The 23,154-nt window shown below is 40.4% G+C and overlaps 1 protein-coding gene across 1 annotated transcript in view; it reads left to right on the forward strand.

Annotated features, from left to right (window-relative positions):
* The window catches only part of CHID1 (chitinase domain containing 1), a 1,450,539-nt gene that overhangs the window by 60,814 nt on the left and 1,366,571 nt on the right, over positions 1-23,154 (forward strand). The gene's annotated exons all lie outside the window — the stretch shown is intronic.

Raw genomic sequence — 23,154 nt, forward strand, 5'->3', positions numbered from 1 at the left:
TCAAACCTGTTTGTAGTTCCCAAAAAGGAGGGAAATTTCAGGCCAATCCTGGATCTAAAAATTCTAAACAAATTCCTCAGAGTTCCATCTTTCAAAATGGAAACCATTTGGACAATCTTGTCGATGATCCAGGAAGGTCAATATATGACTACCGTGGATCTAAAGGATGCGTACCTACATATTCCTATCCACAAAGATCATCATCAGTTCCAAGAATTTTCACAAAGGTGCTAGGGTCTCTTCTAGCGGTTCTAAGACCGCAGGGCATTGCAGTAGCACCCTACCTAGACGACATCTTAATTCAGGCGTCTTTCCACAGAGCCAAGGCTCATACGGACATTGTTCTGGCCTTTCTAAGGTCTCACGGGTGGAAGGTGAACGTCGAAAAAAGTTCTCTGTCCCCGCTCACAAGGGTTCCCTTCCTGGGAACACTAATAGACTCGGTAGAAATTAAAATCTTTCTGACAGAGGTCAGGAAGTTAAAACTTTTGAATACTTGCCGAGTTCTTCATTCCATTCCTCGGCCTTCTGTGGCTCAGTGCATGGAGGTAATCGGTTTAATGGTTGCGGCAATGGACGTAGTCCCTTTTGCCCGAATTCATCTAAGACCACTACAACTGTGCATGCTCAAACAGTGGAATGGGGATTATGCAGATTTGTTTCCTCAAATACAAATGGACCAGAAAACCAGAGACTCTCTTCTCTGGTGGTTGTCTCAGGATCACCTGTCTCAGGGAATGAGTTTCCGCAGACCGGAGTGGATCATTGTCACGACCGATGCCAGTCTGTTAGACTGGGGTGCGGTCTGGGACTCCCTGCAAGCTCAGGGTCTATGGTCTCGGGAAGAATCTCTTCTCCCGATAAACATTTTGGAACTGAGAGCGATATTCAATACGCTCCAGGCATGGCCTCAACTAGCGGAGGTCAAATACATCAGATTTCAGTCGGACAACATCACAACTGTAGCGTACATCAATTCAGGGAGGAACAAAGAGTTCCCTAGCGATGAAGGAAGTATCCAAGATCATCAAAAGGGCGGAGGATCACTCCTGCCATCTATCTGCAATTCACATCCCAGGGGTAGACAACTGGGAGGCGGATTTTCTGAGTCGTCAGACTTTCCATCCGGGGGAGTGGGAACTCCACCCGGAGGTTTTTGCTCAGCTGACCCAGCTATGGGGCATTCCAGAATTGGATCTGATGGCGTCCCGTCAGAACACCAAACTTCCCCTTTACGGATCCAGATCCAGGGATCCCAAGGCGGCATTGATAGATGCTTTAGTAGCGCCTTGGTCATTCAGTCTAGCTTATGTCTTTCCACCGTTTCCTCTTCTCCCTCGGCTAGTAGCCAGAATCAAACAGGAGAAGGCTTCGGTAATTCTGATAGCGCCTGCGTGGCCACGCAGGACTTGGTATGCAGACCTAGTGGACATGTCATCGGCTCCACCATGGAAACTGCCATTGAGGCAGGATCTTTTTAATTCAAGGTCCATTCAAGCATCCAAATCTAGTTTCTCTGCAACTGACTGCTTGGAGATTGAACGCTTAATTCTAGCTAAGCGTGGGTTCTCTGAATCAGTTATAGATACTCTGATCCAGGTTAGAAAGCCTGTCACCAGGAAAATTTACCATAAGATATGGCGGAAATATCTTTGTTGGTGCGAATCCAAGGGTTACTCGTGGAGTAAGGTTAGGATTCCAAGGATATTCTCCTTTCTCCAAGAAGGATTGGAGAAAGGTTTGTCAGCTAGTTCCTTAAAGGGACCGATATCTGCTCTGTCTATCCTGTTACACAAGCGTCTGGCAGCTGTACCAGACGTTCAGGCGTTTGCACAGGCCCTAGTTAGAATCAAGCCTGTCTACAAACCTGTGGCTCCTCCATGGAGTCTAAATTTAGTTCTTTCAGTTCTTCAAGGGGTTCCTTTTGAACCTTTGCATTCCATAGATATTAAGTTATTATCTTGGAAAGTTTTGATTTTGGTAGCTATTTCTTCTGCTCGAAGAGTTTCTGAATTGTCTGCTTTGCAGTGTAATTCACCCTATCTGGTGTTCCATGCAGATAAGGTTGTTTTGCGTACCAAACCTGGTTTCCTTCCAAAAGTGGTTTCTAATAAGAATATTAACCAGGAAATTATTATTCCTTCTCTGTGCCCTAATCCAGTTTCTAAGAAGGAACAACTGTTACACAATCTTGATGTGGTTTGTGCTTTAAAATTCTATTTAAAGGCAACTAAAGATTTCAGACAAACATCATCCTTGTTTGTTGTCTATTCTGGTAAGAGGAGAGGTCAGAAAGCGACTGCTACCTCTTTCCTTCAGGTAATCTTATATTTGTTTAAGTGTTTTAGACGTTGAGAACACTTTTGGGGTTTTTATTACGCCTGGCATATTGTAAGACACCTATTCTGATTCAGGAAGGCCCCATAACTCCGGAATGTAGAGGGAGGGGGCCTCATTTTCGCGCCTCAGTTGCGCAGTTGTTTTGCAAGGCATCTTCATGTAGCTTCACGTGTAGAGTCCTGAGAGTGCAGGAGGACTTCAGGGAGGCTTATATTCTTCTACAAATAACCCAAAAGGAAGGTAGGGCCACAGCAAAGACTGTGGCACCGTGCTGTAGTGTGTTAAACCGGTAGTTTACTTCAATTGGCTCCGGTTTGGGCAATAAGGGGTTAATTAACTTGAAAATTTGTGTGCAATCATTTCAAAGCATTGGGATCATGTGGTGAAAATTTCATAAAGATCGGATGTTTTTGGTGATTTGGTAAAAAAGTGGGTGCTTTTTATTGTTTAAAGGCACAGTAACGTTTTTTCAAAAAGTGAATTTTGTCTGTCAAACATGTCTGAGTCTTTAGATAGACCTTGTTCTTTATGTTTAAAATCCATGGCGGTACCCCCATTGCATTTGTTTGTAAAGTGTGCTAAAACATCTAAGCATTTTAAAGACCATGCAGTGACACTTAAAAATGTAGCCCAAGATGATTTTTTAACGGAGGGTAATGAGGATAGTCCTTCTTCCTCTCCCCATGTGTCGACACCAGTTACGCCCGCGCAAGCGATGCCTAGTACCTCTAGCGCATTGGCCCCTGTTACCTTACAACAATTAGCAGCAGTAATGGATAATTCTCTTGCAGCATTTTTATCCAAACTACCAGTTTTTCCAAAAAAGCGTGATAGCTCAGTTTTAAATACAGAGGATGAGCAATCAGAAGCTTTGGATGAGTTATCTGTAGTACCCTCACAACACTCTGAAGTGGCAGTGAGGGATGGTCTGTCCGAGGGAGAAATTTCTGACACAGGAAAAGTTTCTCAGCGGGCAGATTCAGATTCCTTAGCGTTTAAATTTAAGCTGGAACACCTCCGCGTCCTGCTTAAGGAGGTTTTAGCTACGCTGGATGATTGTGACCCCATGGTGGTCCCAGAAAAATTGTGTAAAATGGACAGGTTTTTAGAGGTCCCTGTATACACTGAGGCATTTCCGATCCCAAAGAGGGTGGCGGATATTGAGACTAGGGAGTGGGAGAGACCAGGGGTACCCTTTGTTCCCCCCCCTATCTTTAAGAAAATGTTCCCCATAAACGACCCCAGGCGGGACACGTGGCAGACGGTCCCTAAGGTAGAGGGAGCTGTTTCAACCCTTGCTAAGCGTACAACTATACCAATAGAGGACAGTTGTGCTTTCAAAGATCCTATGGATAAAAAGTTGGAAGGATTGCTGAAGAAAATTTTTGTTCAGCAAGGTTTTCTGCTTCAACCAATTGCCTGCATTATTCCGGTAACTACTGCAGCGGCATTTTGGTTTGAGGCTCTGGAGGAGTCGCTCCAGAGGGAGACTTCATTTGACGAGGTCATGGATAGAATTCATGCTTTAAAGCTGGCTAATTCTTTTATCACTGATGCTGCTTTCCAATTAGCTAAGTTAGCAGCGAAAAACTCAGGGTTTGCCATCATGGCGCGAAGAGCGCTTTGGCTCAAATCGTGGTCGGCGGATGTGTCGTCCAAAACGAAACTGTTAAATATTCCTTTCAAGGGGAAGATGCTATTCGGCCCAGAACTGAAAGAAATTATTTTGGATATCACTGGGGGAAAGGGCCATGCCCTTCCACAAGATAGGCCGTTTAAGGCCAAAAACAAGGCTAATTTTCGCTCCTTTCGCAACTTCAGGAGCGGACCTGCTGCAACCTCTGCTGCCGCAAAGCAAGATAACGCTTCACAGCCCAAAGCAACCTGGAAACCCTTGCAGGGCTGGAATAAGGGTAAACAGGCCAAGAAGCCTGCTCCTGCTACCAAGACAGCATGAAGGGGTAGCCCCCGATCTGGGATCGGATCTAGTAGGGGGCAGACTTTCTCTCTTTGCTCAGGCTTGGGCAAGAGATGTTCCAGATCCCTGGGCTTTAGAAATAGTTGCTCAGGGGTACCTTCTAGAATTCAAGGATTCTCCCCCAAGGGGAAGGTTCCACATTTCTCGTTTGTCTTCAGACCAAACAAAGAAACAGGCGTTCTTACGCTGTGTAGAAGATCTTCTAAAAATGGGAGTGATACACCCAGTTCCAATTGCAGAACAAGGACTGGGCTTTTACTCAAACCTGTTTGTAGTTTCCAAAAAGGAAGGAACTTTCAGGCCAATCCTGGATCTAAAAATTCTAAACAAATTCCTCAGAGTTCCGTCTTTCAAGATGTAAACCATTCGGACAATCTTGCCGATGATCCAGGAAGGTCAATATATGACTACCGTGGATCTAAAGGATGTGTACCTACATATTCCTATCCACAAAGATCACCATCAGTTCCTAAGGTTCGCCTTTCTGGACAAACATTACCAGTTTGTGGCCCTTCCTTTCGGGTTGGCCACCGCTCCCATAATTTTTACAAAGGTGTTAGGGTCCCTTCTGGCGGTACTAAGGCCGCAGGGCATTGCAGTAGCACCTTACCTAGACGACATCTTAATACACGCATCGTCTTTTCACAGAGCCAAGGCTCATACGGACATTGTGCTGGCCTTTCTAAGGTCTCACGGGTGGAAGGTGAACGTAGAAAAGAGTTCTCTGTCCCCGCTCACAAGGGTTCCCTTCCTGGGAACACTAATAGACTCGGTAGAAATGAAAATCTTTCTGACAGAGGTCAGGAAGTCAAAACTGTTGAATACCTGCCGAGTTCTTCATTCCATTCCTCGGCCTTCTGTAGCTCAGTGCATAGAGGTAATCGGTTTAATGGTTGCGGCAATGGACGTAGTCCCCTTTGCCCGAATTCATCTCAGACCACTGCAACTGTGCATGCTCAAACAGTGGAATGGGGATTATGCAGATTTGTCTCCTCAAATACAAATGGACCAGAAAACCAGAGACTCTCTTCTCTGGTGGTTGTCTCAGGATCACCTGTCTCAGGGAATGAGTTTCCGCAGACCGGAGTGGATCATTGTCACGTCTGATGCCAGTCTGTTAGGCTGGGGTGCGGTCTGGGACTCCCCGAAAGCTCAGGGTCTATGGTCTCGGGAAGAATCTCTTCTCCCGATAAACATTTTGGAACTGAGAGCGATATTCAATACGCTCCAGGCGTGGCCTCAAATAGCGGAGGCCAAATTCATCAGATTTCAGTCGGACAACATCACAACTGTAGCGTACATCAATCATCAGGGAGGAACAAAGAGTTCCCTAGCGATGAAGGAAGTATCCAAGATCATCAAAAGGGCGGAGGATCACTCCTGCCATCTATCTGCAATTCACATCCCAGGGGTAGACAACTGGGAGGCGGATTTTCTAAGTCGTCAGACTTTCCATCCGGGGGAGTGGGAACTCCACCCAGAGGTTTTTGCTCAGCTGACCCAGCTATGGGGCATTCCAGAATTTGATCTGATGGCGTCCTGTCAGAACACCAAACTCCCCCTTTACGGATCCAGATCAAGGGATCCCAAGGCGGCATTGATAAATGCATTAATAGCGCCTTGGTCATTCAGTCTAGCTTATGTCTTTCCACCGTTTCCTCTTCTCCCTCGGCTAGTAGCCAGAATCAAACAGGAGAAGGCTTCAGTAATTTTGATAGCACCTGCGTGGCCACGCAGGACTTGGTATGCAGACCTAGTGGACATGTCATCGGTCCCACCATGGAAACTGCCATCGAGGCAGGATCTTCTAATTCAAGGTCCTTTCAAGCATCCAAATCTAGTTTCTCTGCAACTGACTGCTTGGAGATTGAACGCTTAATCCTGGCTAAGCGTGGTTTCTCTGAATCAGTTATAGATACTCTGATACAGGCCAGAAAGCCTGTCACCAGGAAAATTTACCATAAGATATGGCGAAAATATCTTTGTTGGTGTGAATCCAAGGGTTGCTCGTGGAGTAAGGTTAGGATTCCAAGGATATTGTCTTTTCTCCAAGAAGGATTGGAGAAAGGTCTGTCAGCTAGTTCCTTAAAGGGACAGATATCTGCTCTGTCTATCCTGTTACATAAGCGTCTGTCAGCTGTACCAGACGTTCAGGTGTTTGCACAGGCCCTAGTTAGAATCAAGCCTGTTTACAAGCCTGTGGCTCCTCCATGGAGTCTAAATTTAGTTCTTTCAGTTCTTCAAGGGGTTCCGTTTGAACCTTTGCATTCCATAGATATTAAGTTATTATCTTGGAAAGTTTTGTTTTTAGTAGCCATTTCTTCTGCTCGAAGAGTTTCTGAATTGTCTGCTTTGCAGTGTAATTCACCCTATCTGGTGTTCCATGCAGATAAGGTTGTTTTGCGTACCAAACCTGGTTTCCTTCCAAAAGTGGTTTCTAATAAGAATATTAACCAGGAAATCATTGTTCCTTCTCTGTGTCCTAATCCAGTCTCTAAGAAGGAACGACTTTTACACAATCTTGACGTGGTTCGTGCTTTAAAATTCTATTTAAAAGCAACTAAAGATTTCAGACAAACATCATCCTTGTTTGTTGTCTATTCTGCTAATAGGAGAGGTCAGAAAGCAACTGCTACCTCTCTTTCCTTCTGGCTGAAAAGCATCATCCGATTGGCTTATGAGACTGCTGGACAGCAGCCTCCTGAACGAATTACAGCTCATTCCACGAGAGCTGTGGCTTCCACATGGGCTTTCAAGAATGAGGCTTCTATTGAACAGATTTGTAAGGCAGCGACTTGGTCTTCACTGCATACATTCGCCAAATTTTACAAATTCGATACTTTTGCTTCTTCGGAGGCTATTTTTGGGAGAAAGGTTTTGCAAGCAGTGGTGCCTTCCGTTTAGGTTACCTGACTTGTTCCCTCCCTTCATCCGTGTCCTAAAGCTTTGGTATTGGTATCCCACAAGTAAGGATGAAGCCGTGGACTGGATACACCAAGCAAGAGAAAACAGAATTTATGCTTACCTGATAAATTACTTTCTCTTACGGTGTATCCAGTCCACGGCCCGCCCTGATAATTCGGTCAGGTTCAAATTTAATTTTTACAAATAACTACAGTCTCCACTGCACCCTATGGTTCTCCTTTTTCTCCTAACCGTCGGTCGAATGACTGGGGGGGCAGAGCCTGAGGGGAGCTATATGGACAGCTTTGCTGTGTGCTCTCTTTGCCACTTCCTGTAGGGATTGAGAATATCCCACAAGTAAGGATGAAGCCGTGGACTGGATACACCGTAAGAGAAAGTAATTTATCAGGTAAGCATAAATTCTGTTTTTCCTTCTGTCGATGAGTGTTTTGGAGTGCTTAAGCCCCTGAAGTTACGGATCTGCCCTTAGAGAAGAGCAGGAAGTAGCCAAGCCTTCAATCTGGGATGGAGATAATAATTTCATATTATTTTTACTATTTAGTCTACCTATGAGGGTTCGGACTGATTATTGGGCTGTATTTTCGCACTCTTATCTATATTGCTCTATATAGCCGTTATATCCTGAATAGTGTCTCAGGATATTATGTGTTCATCCCTCTGATGTTTGCAATTGTGGTAGTGACTACAGCTTCTCGGACTAGGATGTACCTGTCTGTTTATTAATTTTTCTGTTAATCCCCGAGCACTGTTAATTTTACTGGGGTGGTTTTCTGATTCGCCATTGTGGGAGTTTTTTTATAGCACCGTTATGCTCTTTTGTAAGAGATGTTATCTACACTGCAGGTTGTAGATGCATCTACTTTGCTTTATTTATGAAGGGGTTAATCAGATGTGTTTAACTTTACTTAAGGGGTGTTTTTTTCTGATTCGAGATTGTGGGCGGTTTTTATGCTCTTTTGTAAGAAATGTTATCTACACCGCAGGTTGTAGATGCATCTACATATGAAGGGGTTAATCAGATGTGTTTAACTATACTTAAAGGGACACTGAACCCAAGTTTTTCTTTCATGATTCAGATAGAGCATGCAATTTTAAGCAACTTTCTAATTTACTCCTATTATCAATTTTTCTTCGTTCTTTTGCTATCTTTATTTGAAAAAGAAGGCATTGAAGCTAAAGAGCCAGCACATTTTTGATTTAGAACCCTGGACAGCACTTGTTTATTGGTGGGTGAATTTATCCACCAATCAGCAAGAACAACCCAGGTTGTTCACCAAAAATGGGCCAGCATCTAAACTTACATTCTTGCTTTTCATTCTTGATTTTCAAATAAAGTTATCAAGAGAATTAAGAACATTTGCTAATAGGAGTAAATTAGAAAGTTGCTTAAAGTTGCATGCATCTGAATCACAAAAGAAAAAAATTGGGTTCATTGTCCCTTTAAGGGCACAAGATCTGTTATCTCTGCAAATACTTTTTTATTTAGTGCATGGAAGTTGTAATAATTTTTACAATACTCCATTATGAATCGGCATTTACCTTTCAGAACATTTGTATTTTGTCACCATCTGGTGGCAGCTCACTGTATATGCGTAAATTTTATTAAGTATAAGTTGAAACCCCATTCTACCTTTTGGAGTTCATGTGTTTTTTATACCAGACTAAAATAAGGTTTTCTGTTAGTCACTGTTTTACTTGGGTGACTGGAGTTTTAGACCTTTTATTGGGATGACGATATCCTATGGAAGAATGGGATCTTTCCCGGACTTATATATTATGGTCTTAGTATATATATTCTATCATACTGATGTATGTCTTCTAGGAATTTATTTAAGGACCTGTTTTTTTATTTAAGTGCCTGTTTATTTAAGGGTCTTTTTTATCTCCTCTCATATGAGAGAGATATAGCTCTTATATTTTTTTAAAAAAGGGCCTTCCCCTGCAATGGGGTAGTCTAGTATCCGAATGGAGGCGTGGGTTTTCTGTACCCAAGGAAGAGGGAACTATCTCTACTTTAGCCTAGAGAACTACTATCCCTATTGAGGATAGATCTTCTTTAAAATATACCTTGTATATAAAGCTACTGACTTACTTAAGAAGATGCACAACATCAGGGCAACCAGTTGCATGTATTACAAATTCAGAAGAGACTTCTATAGAGGAGATCCAATATAGGATCAAGGTTCTAAAGCTGGCAAATGCTTTTATCTTTGATGCCAGAATGCAGGGTGTTAGACTTGAAGCCAAGTTTTCTAGCCCTGCAGTTCTAGCTCAAAGAGCTCTGTGGTTAATATCTTGGTTCACAGATGTGACTATATAGACCTAAGGGTTCGCCACATTTCTAATTTTTGTTCCTTTCATAACTTCAAAGGACAAAAGTCTTCTTCTTCCAAGCCGGAGCAATCCAAGCCCTCTTTGAGATCCAGTCAGCCTTGGAAGTCTTCTGCTTATTCTAAATCGGCACAAAGGAGCTGTCCCCGATCCGGTCTTGGATCAAGTGGGGGGCAGGTTTTTCCTTTTTCGGCAGTCTTGGATCAGCGATGTCCCAGATTCTTTGACTGTGGAGGTAGTATCTCAGGGATACAGAATAAGATTCAGGTCTTGTCTCCTCAGGGACAGATTTGTCCTTTCAGGGTTATCTGCAGCTAGGGAAAAAAGAGTCCTTCTTAAAATAAGTAAAGAACCTTTCTTCCCTGGTAGTTATTGTTCCTGTAGAGGAACAGGGTCAAGTGGTTCCGAAGGTTTCAAAGAAAGAGGGAGCTTTCATACCCATTCTGGACCTCAGGTGCCTCAACATGTTCCTCAAGGTTCCGTTCTTCAAGATGGAAACTATTCTTTCCATTCTACTCTTGATTCAGAAAGGTCAGTTCCTAAATTCCATGGATCTGAAGGATGCATATCTTCATGTTCCCATTCATAGGGAACATGACCAATTCCTATGTTTTGCTTTTCTGGACAAACCTTTCCAGTTTGTTGCTCTTCCCTTTGACCTTGCCACGGCTCTTTAAATTATTGCAAAGTTTCTTGGGGCCCTGTTGGTGGTGGTCAGATCTCAGGGAATAGCGGTGGTGCCTTATCTGGATGAAATCTTGGTTCAGTGCCATCTTTTCAGTTGGCAAATCTCATACAGAGATGTTGTTGTCTATTCTCCGTTCCCACAGGTGGAAGGTGAATCTGGAGAAGTGTTCCCTGGTGCCAGACACCAGGGCGTGTTTCTTAGGATCGATTATAGATATCTGCCTATGTAGTTTTTTTCTGTAGGAGGTCAGAAAATCCAGACTTCTGACTTCCTGCCTGTCACTTTAGTCCATCTGTGGCTCAGTGATGGAAGTAATTGGTCTGATGGTTGCTTCCATGGCCATCATTCCATTTGTTCGGTTCCATCTGAGACCCCTTCAGTTATGTATGCTCAGACAATGGAACGGAGTCCTCTCGAACCTATCGCAGAGGATAGTTCTGGATCCTGTAACAGAGACTATCTTGGTGGATTTCGCAGGACCATTTGTCTCAGGGTTCATGATTCCTAAGACCATCCTGGGTGATTATGACCCCGGACGCCAGCCTTTCAGGCTCTCGAGCAGTTAGGGGTTCTTTAAAGACTCAGGGTCTTTGGACTCTGAGTTTTTTTTTTCTTCCCGTAAACATCTTGGAGTTGAGAGCAATTTACAATGCCTGACAGCCTGCCATCAATTCGCCTGAGTCTGGTTTAGAAGATTTCTATCAGACAATATCTACTCAGTAGCTTACATAAAGGAAGTCTCTCACATTAAGTGGGGGGTTCCAGAGTTGGATCCGATGGCGTCACGTATATATGCCAAGCTTCCTAAGTACGGTTCTGGTCCTCAGAGATCCTCAGGCCGCTCGGATAGATGCTCTTGCGGTGCATTGGAACTGCAGTCTGGTGTTCCTTTTTTCCCTGTTTGCTCTCCTTCCTCGAGTCATTGCTTGTGTCAAGCAAGTAAGGGCGTTTGTGATTCTAATAGCTCCTGCCTAGCCTCACAGAATCTGGTTCTTGGATCGGGTGGAGATGTCATTTCTTTCCCCTTGGAGGTTTCATCTGAGGAAGGTCCTTCTATTTCAGGGTCTCTTTCTACTCCCAAATCTAGATTCTCTGAAGCGGACTGCTTGAAGATTGAACGCCTAGTCTTGGCTAGGCGTGTTTTTTTTGAGAAGGTCATTGATACTGTGCTTCAGGCTTGTAAGACGGTTTCTCGTAAGATTTACTATAAGGTATGGTGTACATATCTGTACTGGTGCGAATCGAAAAGTTTTCTCTTGGAATCGAGTGAGGGTTCCTCGCATTCTGTTCTTTCTTCAGGAAGGTCTGGAGAAAGGTTTGTCAGTCAGTACTCTGAAGGGTCAGATTTTTGCACTGTCTATTATTTTGCACTAACGTCTGGCAGATCTACCAGATGTTCAATTTTTTGTTCAGGTCCTGGTCAGCATCAGGCCTGTGTTTCGACCTACCTGTTGCTCCTTCCTGGGGTCTTATACTTTTTCTTCAGGTTTGGCATCGGGCTCCGTTTTGAGCCTATGCATTTGGTTGATATTAATTTGTTATTGTGGAAAGTTTTGTTTCTACTTGCTTTTTTGTCTGTTCGCATAGTTTCTGATCTTTCGGTTCTGCAGTGTGATTCCTCTTATCTTATTTTTCATGTGGATAAGGCGACTCTGCATACTAATTCGAGTGTTCTTCTGTTGATCAGAATCCTCCTTCTCAGAAGGAACGGCCGTTACACAACCTGGATGTTGTACGTGCTCTAAAATTTTACCTACTGCTCTTTTTATCTGGTTGAGAGTGTTATCCAATTAGTTTGAGACAGCTGGACTACAGTCTCTTGAGAAAATTTTGGCTCTTTCCTCTAGGGCTGTCTCTTCTTCCTGGGCTTTCAAAAATGAAGCATCTGTGGAGCAGGTCTGCAAGGTGGCCACTTGGTCCTCATTGCATTATTTTTTCAAATTCTACAAATTTGGTACTTTTGCCTCTGCTGGGGCTTCCTTTGGGAGAAAAGTTCTTCAAGCGGTGGTGCCTTCTGTTTAGGTCCATCTGTCTTGTTCTCCCTCCCTTTCATTCTGTGTCCTCTAGCTTGGGTATTGGTTCCTACTAGTAATTGGAATGAATTTGGGGACTCTCCATGCCATAGGAAAGAAAACAAAATGTATGCTTATCTGATAAATTTCTTTCTTTCCAGGCATGGAGAGTCCATGACCCGCCCTTATTTAGATTTATGGCAGACATTTCTTTTGGTATAAACCTCAGGCACCTCTATACCTTTGTGTTATCTTCTTTTTCCATGTTCCTTCGGCCGAATGACTGGGGATTATGGGTAAGCTACTCTTAACAGCTCTGCTGGGGTGCTCTTTGCCTCTCCCTGCTGGCCAGGAGTTGAATTCCCACTAGTAATTGGAATGCATTTGTGGACTCTCCAAGCCTGAAAAGAAAGAAATGTATCAGGTAAGCATACTTTTTTTTTTTTTTCTCCCAATATTTCTTGCTTCACTATTATACTTAGGGAGGAAACGTGTGTTGGCATTTGACTGTTGGTTACTTTTTTTTTTTTCCCTGTATTATTTTTTCCTATCTAGGGCTCTTGCTTTTAAATAACCTGGTTAGGGTATTTGCTCTAATTTTATTTAATTGCTTCTCTATTAAAATCTCTATTTAAATCTTCCAAATGGGTATAATTTCTAGTCACTCTTTGAAATTGTCTGTAAGGGATGTTTCTAATCCATTTATTATGATTCCAACTTTTAGCGTTGAAATAGCTATTTGAATCTGTTCAGAGTCTGTTTCTTGTACAATGAGGTGTTTATCCCCCCCCCCCCTTCCTGAGACAGTAGGATGTCAAGAAATTCAATTTTGTTCTCATGAAACGTATATGTGATTTCAAATTGAACTTGTTTGCTTTCACCTAATTTATAAAGCACAACATTGAGTGGTTATCTCCCTTCCAGATAACTATAATGTCATCTATGAACCATCACCATAGTATAATATTTTCTCTATAGGGGTTATTATTCCAAATGTAATGGTCTTCCCGAGAGAGAGAGAAAAGAAAACAAAAACAACAAACAAATTATTTGTTTATGTGGGTTAAACTACAGTAGTGCTGGTTTGCTAGTCTTAGAATCACATGTCCTAATGGATTATAGCATGTAATGTGTTGACTATTATGGACCTTGAAAAGGCAAATGCACAGTTCCATTGTTGAAGTGTCATTCATCCCTTTATGGGTTCACTAAAAGAGATAGATAGAAAAAGAAACATACTTAAAAGTAAAATTACATTTTCTTTCTTTGGCTATTTTATTCATGTTGTAAGAGAACAGAGCCCAATTTAAAAGGGACACATGTTTGACAAATTCCCACTGCCCTGTTTGTCTGACCTCCCACAGTCCTTGTGTGCTTGCCATATGCTTTAATTTTAGATACTTTTCTTAGTAAATATCGTTTATTGTCAAAAGAGCAATTACTCAAAATTAAAGCTCTATAGTGATTTTTATTTTCTATTTAAAGCGGGAGCATTTTATGACTTTTTTTTTTAATAAAAAATATTATAATTAGTTTGCATGGGTAACAAAAACTTGTATTTATTTTTATGGGTGTTAGGGGTTTTGTTAGTTTAGCATTGCTTCAAATTCTGCCCTGTATTTACGATGTGACAAATCTCACAATTTCCTGTTTTATCCTGAAATCGGACATAGGAGCCATCAATACTACTCACCAGCTGATCATGGTTTAGGAACACGCAAGGGGCTTTGCATATCAATATTAGTAGAATTAAAGGGATACAATTTTTTTTTTTTTTTGCTGCACTGCTTAAAAGCCATTTATTGATTTAAATGTTCAACACTAATGTATTATACATTATAGCCACAAGATGTCACTCTTGTTATACTAAGTCAACAATTGTTACTACATTACCAGCAATAAGTAATGTTGCCTAGCTATAATATAAAAATCATTGTATTTGTCAGAATGGTCGTTTTTTAAAAAAAAAACAAAAAACAAAAAAAAATGTTTTAGGATACTAGATGGGTAAATAAAGAAACAAAACAAACATAAGGCAATTTAACAGGAAATTACTGTTGCTATTGCAGCAGTCTAAAAATGAAATTTCCTAATCCCCTCTGAAACAAAGTGTTCTTCCTGTAGTGAACCTCTATTTACAGATGCACCTGTGATAAGCTGATGAGTGTGCTGATGAATATATTGGTAAGGAGCTGGAAACAGGGTGCTTAAAGTCCTGCATAGCTTTCAGAAATCATAATGTAGCGAGCAGTGCACATACCTGCTGCATTATTAATCAACTATCAAGATAGTTTCTGGAGTCAGAAATAAATTTGTGGACCATGAGTCTGATTGAAAATTGTTATTGTTTAAAAAGATAGATAATCCCTTTATTACCTATTCCCTAGTTTTGCACAACCAACACAGTTATGTATTGTATCTAAGCATCTGCAGACTGCCCCCTTATTTCAGTTCTTTTTACAGACTTGCATTTTAGCCAATCAGCGCTGACTCAAATAATAAAATAAAATAATGCTACGGTAGTGAGAACAATGTTATCTATGTGGCACACATGAACTAGCACTGTATGTGTTAAAAACTGTCAAATTTCACTGAGATAAAAGGTGGCCTTCAAGGGCTTAGGAATTGGCTTATGAGCCTAATTTCCAATAAAATGTTTATTACAATGTCGCTTTAAAGTCTACTCCATAGCAGTGCATGTCCGTTCCTAAGCTCAACATGGTTGTTGATTAGTGGCTGCACAAAGATGCTGCTCCTTATTGGCTCAGTAGCCTGGTTCAGCTCAGGAGCAAACGTTTTACTGCTTTGTGGGGTTAAACAAATAAAGGCAAACTCATTAGCTTATGCTCCCTCCATGAGTAACTAAGGGTAGCTTTAAACTAAGCAGCTTGCACAACCAGGGCACACTATGGGTTTGGTTCCTTGCTATTGAAAGGAAAGTTATAGAATTTGCAACAGGAGTGCACATAGACGCCTGCGAGAGACATGTGTTTCCTATACTGTAATATAATATACATTTACAGTTAATAACAATAGAACCCAGCATAAAGAACACATAAGTTCTGCAACGGAAAATGCCATTGTAAGGTGTGTCACAGTCTGAAATGGGTTGAGAACCACTTTGGGTTCAGTCAGCGTTAACAAATGTTATCCCATTATTTAGAGATATGTTTGAAAGTGACTTGGTGATGTAATGTGACATGAGAGTTGTCTTTTTGGTAATCTTTGTGATTCTATAGTCAGTAGCAATATGGGTATATTTGTACTTTTAGGTCTTTACAAACCAGTAAATATTGTGATCAGATTTAAATATTTGACAGTCCAGTGTTCTCCGCAGAACATTTTGCTAGCTGGGTGGCATTATGAAGTAGAATCAAACACAAGGAAAGAGGCGCCGTATGTGTGAATCTGAAACAGCCAACATCAGATAGAAAACATGTGCAGGGTACTCACAATATGAAAAGGCACTCCAATGTGCCAATAGGAGCAGGCTGGTATTCACAGCAAACCAGCTGGCTGAACAGGCAATCCAGGATAACCAAAGTGAGAGACTCAGAATCTGGATCCCACGATATGGAGACAGGAGCTAGGTGCAAACAAAGGCACACCACTGTGTGAATCTGTAGGAGTACACTGATAAATTCACAATCTGTACAGGGTACTCACATTCTGTAGCGGCACTCAATTGTGCCAGTGGAAGCAGGCTGGTTTTCTCAGCAAACCAGCTGGCTGTATAAGGAGTAAAGCAGGAGCCTCCGCAGTCCTCCGGATAAAACAGGTAGCTCAGAAATAATCAATTTGGGATGAGGATATATGATTTAAAAAAGGTTTAATAAAGAATAAAAACAATTAAAAATACATATATCACTCATGTGCAGTATATAAGTGACATGCAACGCGTTTCTCGGAATCAACCGTTTCCTCAGGCATGAATTCTAACTCTACACACATCTTATAAATACCTGAGCTACCTGTACTGCCCCACCCTTCAAATTAAACCAGACCAATCACAGAAGCCCTTTGTTTAATTACCCATTAGTTGGTACACCTGCATACTTCTCATCCCCTGCCTTAATGTGCTTGATGGACTGGTGCAAGTGTTATATACAATGGGGGGGAAAGGAAAAAAATTGCCAGCTGCTTATTTTCATATATATATGTATGTATATATTATTATGATCTAACTAGCCCATCAAAGATCATAATATCTTAGCTAAGGGTTTAGTGATAATATTCGTAATGCGTATGTGCTCACCACATAGTATATGTGGCCAGCTCCAAATTGCCTATTTGATCTGTTGTCAACCTCATAGAATAAACAAATCTATATAAATGTTCATACCTGTCTGCTTATGTGTGATGTGATGCGTGACTGGTACATAATTATACTGAATACCATATTGCTCTATTAAGACCTCAATATTTCTCTGTGAGTTCTCCTAACAAATCGCCTTATTCACAAAATTTATTGTTAATCGGGATACCGAGACCAAGATCCTAAAAGGTAAACAGTTCTCTGTGATTTTTTGGCGTCTGACGTAAACGCCAGTGATAGGTTGACAAACGCCAGCCTCCAGACCAATCCCGAGTGCTGACCGCTGCATGCCCCTACTCGAGTGTGTCAGCAGATCGTAGGCTCACAAATATGGTAAATTGTACCCCCGGTGCCAGCCGCCCACTACAATTATTGTCGGCGTTAGTGAAGAGTACCGATCAATCTTAGAGTTACTTCTCGAGTCTCAGGTCTGTCAACTGAGGTACCCGCCCCCTTACTACGTCACGGGGCTGTCAACATAAATTCTGTGGGCACTCACATAAATAAATGCATTCGTTTCTATGGCTACATATTTGTAATCCCAAATAGCTGCTCCTATAGGTTAAACTCTGGTACCAGTAAGTATCCAATTGGTGACACTAGATCATACGGCATATATCGATAGTATGCGACCAGCCCCTAAAATCCCCACTATATACATTCCTAAGTGTACCTCTGTCTAATACCATAGTACATAAACACCAAGATAATGAAGGGAATATTAAATAACCGAGATATATCTATTCTCGGCTCACCAGTATTTATAATAATAAGTATTAGTGTTAGCCTGTTTAAGTCAAAAAAAGCTGACTGTCTGTTTCGAAAGCACCATTTATTATCATTATAGCTAAGGTACTATATGCGGAAAAGTGCTTGCCTATTTGTGACCCTTACTTCATAATATGTCTTATTAACTCTTTCTGTTCAACACTAGTCACCCTAACAGTATCACCAATAAATGTGGGGGCCACTACTAGATATAGAGATGAGCTGGTCAATACTTTTACCAGAATGATCAACACATTGTGATCCTAAGATCATTAGTATGTACAACATCTTACCACTCACTTCAAATCCAACTACTGCTAATCCTATCAGTGCCAATAATTCGAGTAAAACTGAACGGGTCATTCATCCCTACCAATAGTTAACATGAGGTATAAAACCGAGTGATATAAATGAACAAATATTATATCTAACCTTAAACACCATGAGAGGCTCCATGATCATATCAGACCTAACTGGTCCTCATAATAAAAATATAACTAATAATAAAGTGAAATCTAACAATCATCAACCATTACAGTGATATTGATATCTCTTATTAATACATCATAATTAAATTAATCAAAAGTGATCTATAAAACAATATCTAAAAATAAAAAAAAAAAGTGTGTTGAGATAAATGTATAATGTTATTAATCATAAAAATGATAGTGCAGTGATACCTAACAATAAGTGTATAGAGATGTGTGTATAATGTGATAAATCCTAAAAATAATAATAATGAAGTGATACCTAACAATCAACCACCATTATAGTGATATTAATATCTCCTATTGATACATAATAGTTAAACTTCATCAGAGGTGATCTATATACTAATATCTAAATACAAGAAGTGTATTGAGTTCTGTGTATAATGTAATAAATCATAATGGTGACCTACATGCTAATAACTATAATAATCTAGCTACATAAACTAATATAATATGTGAAATTAAATGTGTATGGAGAAGTAGGCAGATGTCCACATAGGATTAAACTCCGGTTCACAATAATGTGCATATAATCATACAAAGCTAGCGGTATCTATTACTTCATTGAGACCTAATGGAAACAATGTTTTGAACTTATAGATCCAATAGGTCTCTCTTTGTCTGAGTCTTGAGAACCTGTTATAAGTACGGCTAGGTGGGATACTTTCTAATGGAGTAATACTAAATCTGCATCTCCCTGCAGTGTGTTCCTGGCAAACATGCCTAGGTACACTATGTTTCATAGATTTGTTTTTAATATTTCTAAGGTGTTCACTCCACCTGGTTCTTATTTTTCTACAGGTTCTCCCAATATATTGGACCCCACATTCGCAGGTGAGAACATATATCACATATGATGAATCACAAGTTATTCTCGAGGTTATCTGATGTTGTTCTCCCGTTGTGTGAGATTTCACCTTGGAAGCTTTATGGGTGATATAATCACACATAAAACAGCGGGTCTTGCCACACCTAAAACTGCCTTTCAGTTGATGTCTAGTGGTCATCATTACGGGTTTCTTTAAGGTGTTTTTCTGTGTTGTACCTTTCGATAACATGACCACTTTACTGGGGGCTAATTTTTGTTTTAAGGTAGATGCCCTTCGATATACCACTTTAGGCCGTCCAGGTAATGTTTTTTTCAAAATGGGGTCTCTCATAAGAAGTGGCCAATGTTTTTCTAGGGTTTTTCTTATAGCTTTATAGTTAGAGTTATATTGGGTCACAAATAGAGGGATCTCCTTGTATGAGTTCTCTTGTTTTTTCTCATCGTTGTTATTTATTGACATAAGTAAATTTGTACGATTGAGTTCCCTGGCCCTTTTATAGCTGTTAGTTACCAGTTGTAATGGGTAGCCTTTCTCTAAAAATCTTGACTTAAGTGTTTGTGATTGTTCGTCATACTTGTCTATAGAGGAGCAATTACGTCTTATTCTACAAAACTGACTGAAAGGGATATTTCCCTCTATTTGTGACCCAATATAACTCTAACTATAAAGCTATAAGAAAAACCCTAGAAAAACATTGGCCACTTCTTATGAGAGACCCCATTTTGAAAAAAAACATTACCTGGACGGCCTAAAGTGGTATATCGAAGGGCATCTACCTTAAAACAAAAATTAGCCCCCAGTAAAGTGGTCATGTTATCGAAAGGTACAACACAGAAAAACACCTTAAAGAAACCCGTAATGATGACCACTAGACATCAACTGAAAGGCAGTTTTAGGTGTGGCAAGACCCGCTGTTTTATGTGTGATTATATCACCCATAAAGCTTCCAAGGTGAAATCTCACACAACGGGAGAACAACATCAGATAACCTCGAGAATAACTTGTGATTCATCATATGTGATATATGTTCTCACCTGCGAATGTGGGGTCCAATATATTGGGAGAACCTGTAGAAAAATAAGAACCAGGTGGAGTGAACACCTTAGAAATATTAAAAACAAATCTATGAAACATAGTGTACCTAGGCATGTTTGCCAGGAACACACTGCAGGGAGATGCAGATTTAGTATTACTCCATTAGAAAGTATCCCACCTAGCCGTACTTATAACAGGTTCTCAAGACTCAGACAAAGAGAGACCTATTGGATCTATAAGTTCAAAACATTGTTTCCATTAGGTCTCAATGAAGTAATAGATACCGCTAGCTTTGTATGATTATATGCACATTATTGTGAACCGGAGTTTAATCCTATGTGGACATCTGCCTACTTCTCCATACACATTTAATTTCACATATTATATTAGTTTATGTAGCTAGATTATTATAGTTATTAGCATGTAGGTCACCATTATGATTTATTACATTATACACAGAACTCAATACACTTCTTGTATTTAGATATTAGTATATAGATCACCTCTGATGAAGTTTAACTATTATGTATCAATAGGAGATATTAATATCACTATAATGGTGGTTGATTGTTAGGTATCACTTCATTATTATTATTTTTAGGATTTATCACATTATACACACATCTCTATACACTTATTGTTAGGTATCACTGCACTATCATTTTTATGATTAATAACATTATACATTTATCTCAACACACTTTTTTTTTATTTTTAGATATTGTTTTATAGATCACTTTTGATTACTTTAATTATGATGTATTAATAAGAGATATCAATATCACTGTAATGGTTGATGATTGTTAGATTTCACTTTATTATTAGTTATATTTTTATTATGAGGACCAGTTAGGTCTGATATGATCATGGAGCCTCTCATGGTGTTTAAGGTTAGATATAATATTTGTTCATTTATATCACTCGGTTTTATACCTCATGTTAACTATTGGTAGGGATGAATGACCCGTTCAGTTTTACTCGAATTATTGGCACTGATAGGATTAGCAGTAGTTGGATTTGAAGTGAGTGGTAAGATGTTGTACATACTAATGATCTTAGGATCACAATGTGTTGATCATTCTGGTAAAAGTATTGACCAGCTCATCTCTATATCTAGTAGTGGCCCCCACATTTATTGGTGATACTGTTAGGGTGACTAGTGTTGAACAGAAAGAGTTAATAAGACATATTATGAAGTAAGGGTCACAAATAGGCAAGCACTTTTCCGCATATAGTACCTTAGCTATAATGATAATAAATGGTGCTTTCGAAACAGACAGTCAGCTTTTTTTGACTTAAACAGGCTAACACTAATACTTATTATTATAAATACTGGTGAGCCGAGAATAGATATATCTCGGTTATTTAATATTCCCTTCATTATCTTGGTGTTTATGTACTATGGTATTAGACAGAGGTACACTTAGGAATGTATATAGTGGGGATTTTAGGGGCTGGTCGCATACTATCGATATATGCCGTATGATCTAGTGTCACCAATTGGATACTTACTGGTACCAGAGTTTAACCTATAGGAGCAGCTATTTGGGATTACAAATATGTAGCCATAGAAACGAATGCATTTATTTATGTGAGTGCCCACAGAATTTATGTTGACAGCCCCGTGACGTAGTAAGGGGGCGGGTACCTCAGTTGACAGACCTGAGACTCGAGAAGTAACTCTAAGATTGATCGGTACTCTTCACTAACGCCGACAATAATTGTAGTGGGCGGCTGGCACCGGGGGTACAATTTACCATATTTGTGAGCCTACGATCTGCTGACACACTCGAGTAGGGGCATGCAGCGGTCAGCACTCGGGATTGGTCTGGAGGCTGGCGTTTGTCAACCTATCACTGGCGTTTACGTCAGACGCCAAAAAATCACAGAGAACTGTTTACCTTTTAGGATCTTGGTCTCGGTATCCCGATTAACAATAAATTTTGTGAATAAGGCGATTTGTTAGGAGAACTCACAGAGAAATATTGAGGTCTTAATAGAGCAATATGGTATTCAGTATAATTATGTACCAGTCACGCATCACATCACACATAAGCAGACAGGTATGAACATTTATATAGATTTGTTTATTCTATGAGGTTGACAACAGATCAAATAGGCAATTTGGAGCTGGCCACATATACTATGTGGTGAGCACATACGCATTACGAATATTATCACTAAACCCTTAGCTAAGATATTATGATCTTTGATGGGCTAGTTAGATCATAATAATATATACATACATATATATATGAAAATAAGCAGCTGGCAATTTTTTTCCTTTCCCCCCCATTGTATATAACACTTGCACCAGTCCATCAAGCACATTAAGGCAGGGGATGAGAAGTATGCAGGTGTACCAACTAATGGGTAATTAAACAAAGGGCTTCTGTGATTGGTCTGGTTTAATTTGAAGGGTGGGGCAGTACAGGTAGCTCAGGTATTTATAAGATGTGTGTAGAGTTAGAATTCATGCCTGAGGAAACGGTTGATTCCGAGAAACGCGTTGCATGTCACTTATATACTGCACATGAGTGATATATGTATTTTTAATTGTTTTTATTCTTTATTAAACCTTTTTTAAATCATATATCCTCATCCCAAATTGATTATTTCTGAGCTACCTGTTTTATCCGGAGGACTGCGGAGGCTCCTGCTTTACTCCTTATACAGCCAGCTGGTTTGCTGAGAAAACCAGCCTGCTTCCACTGGCACAATTGAGTGCCGCTACAGAATGTGAGTACCCTGTACAGATTGTGAATTTATCAGTGTACTCCTACAGATTCACACAGTGGTGTGCCTTTGTTTGCACCTAGCTCCTGTCTCCATATCGTGGGATCCAGATTCTGAGTCTCTCACTTTGGTTATCCTGGATTGCCTGTTCAGCCAGCTGGTTTGCTGTGAATACCAGCCTGCTCCTATTGGCACATTGGAGTGCCTTTTCATATTGTGAGTACCCTGCACATGTTTTCTATCTGATGTTGGCTGTTTCAGATTCACACATACGGCGCCTCTTTCCTTGTGTTTGATTCTAGATATATTAACCTTTGGAGGGTGAAGATCGAGTGCTGCCTCTGGTTTTGAGAAGACGGATATTTCTACCTTATTTGAGCACCTAGGACTTTGATCTTGTCTTTCATCCAGGACCTAGGACTCTGGTATCTAGTAGTGTGCATACACACACCAATACCATATTTTGTCATATTTGTTATCTGTGTATTGATGGTTTGAAACATATATTTCTTGGTAGCGCCCCCTATTGGGTTTTTCCCTTTGTTTTGGCATTATGAAGTAGCTGGACTGGGGGCAGTGTAATATTTTGTAGCATGATATGTCTTCAGGTGGTGCAACCGCCAAAATGGTCCTGAAGAGAACACTGCGACCACCCACAACAGTTCCTCTCCATAGGTACATGGATAAAAACAGATTTTATTTAAA

Source organism: Bombina bombina, chromosome 7, assembly GCF_027579735.1.
Source record: "Bombina bombina isolate aBomBom1 chromosome 7, aBomBom1.pri, whole genome shotgun sequence".
NCBI classification, from domain to species: Eukaryota; Metazoa; Chordata; class Amphibia; order Anura; family Bombinatoridae; genus Bombina; species Bombina bombina.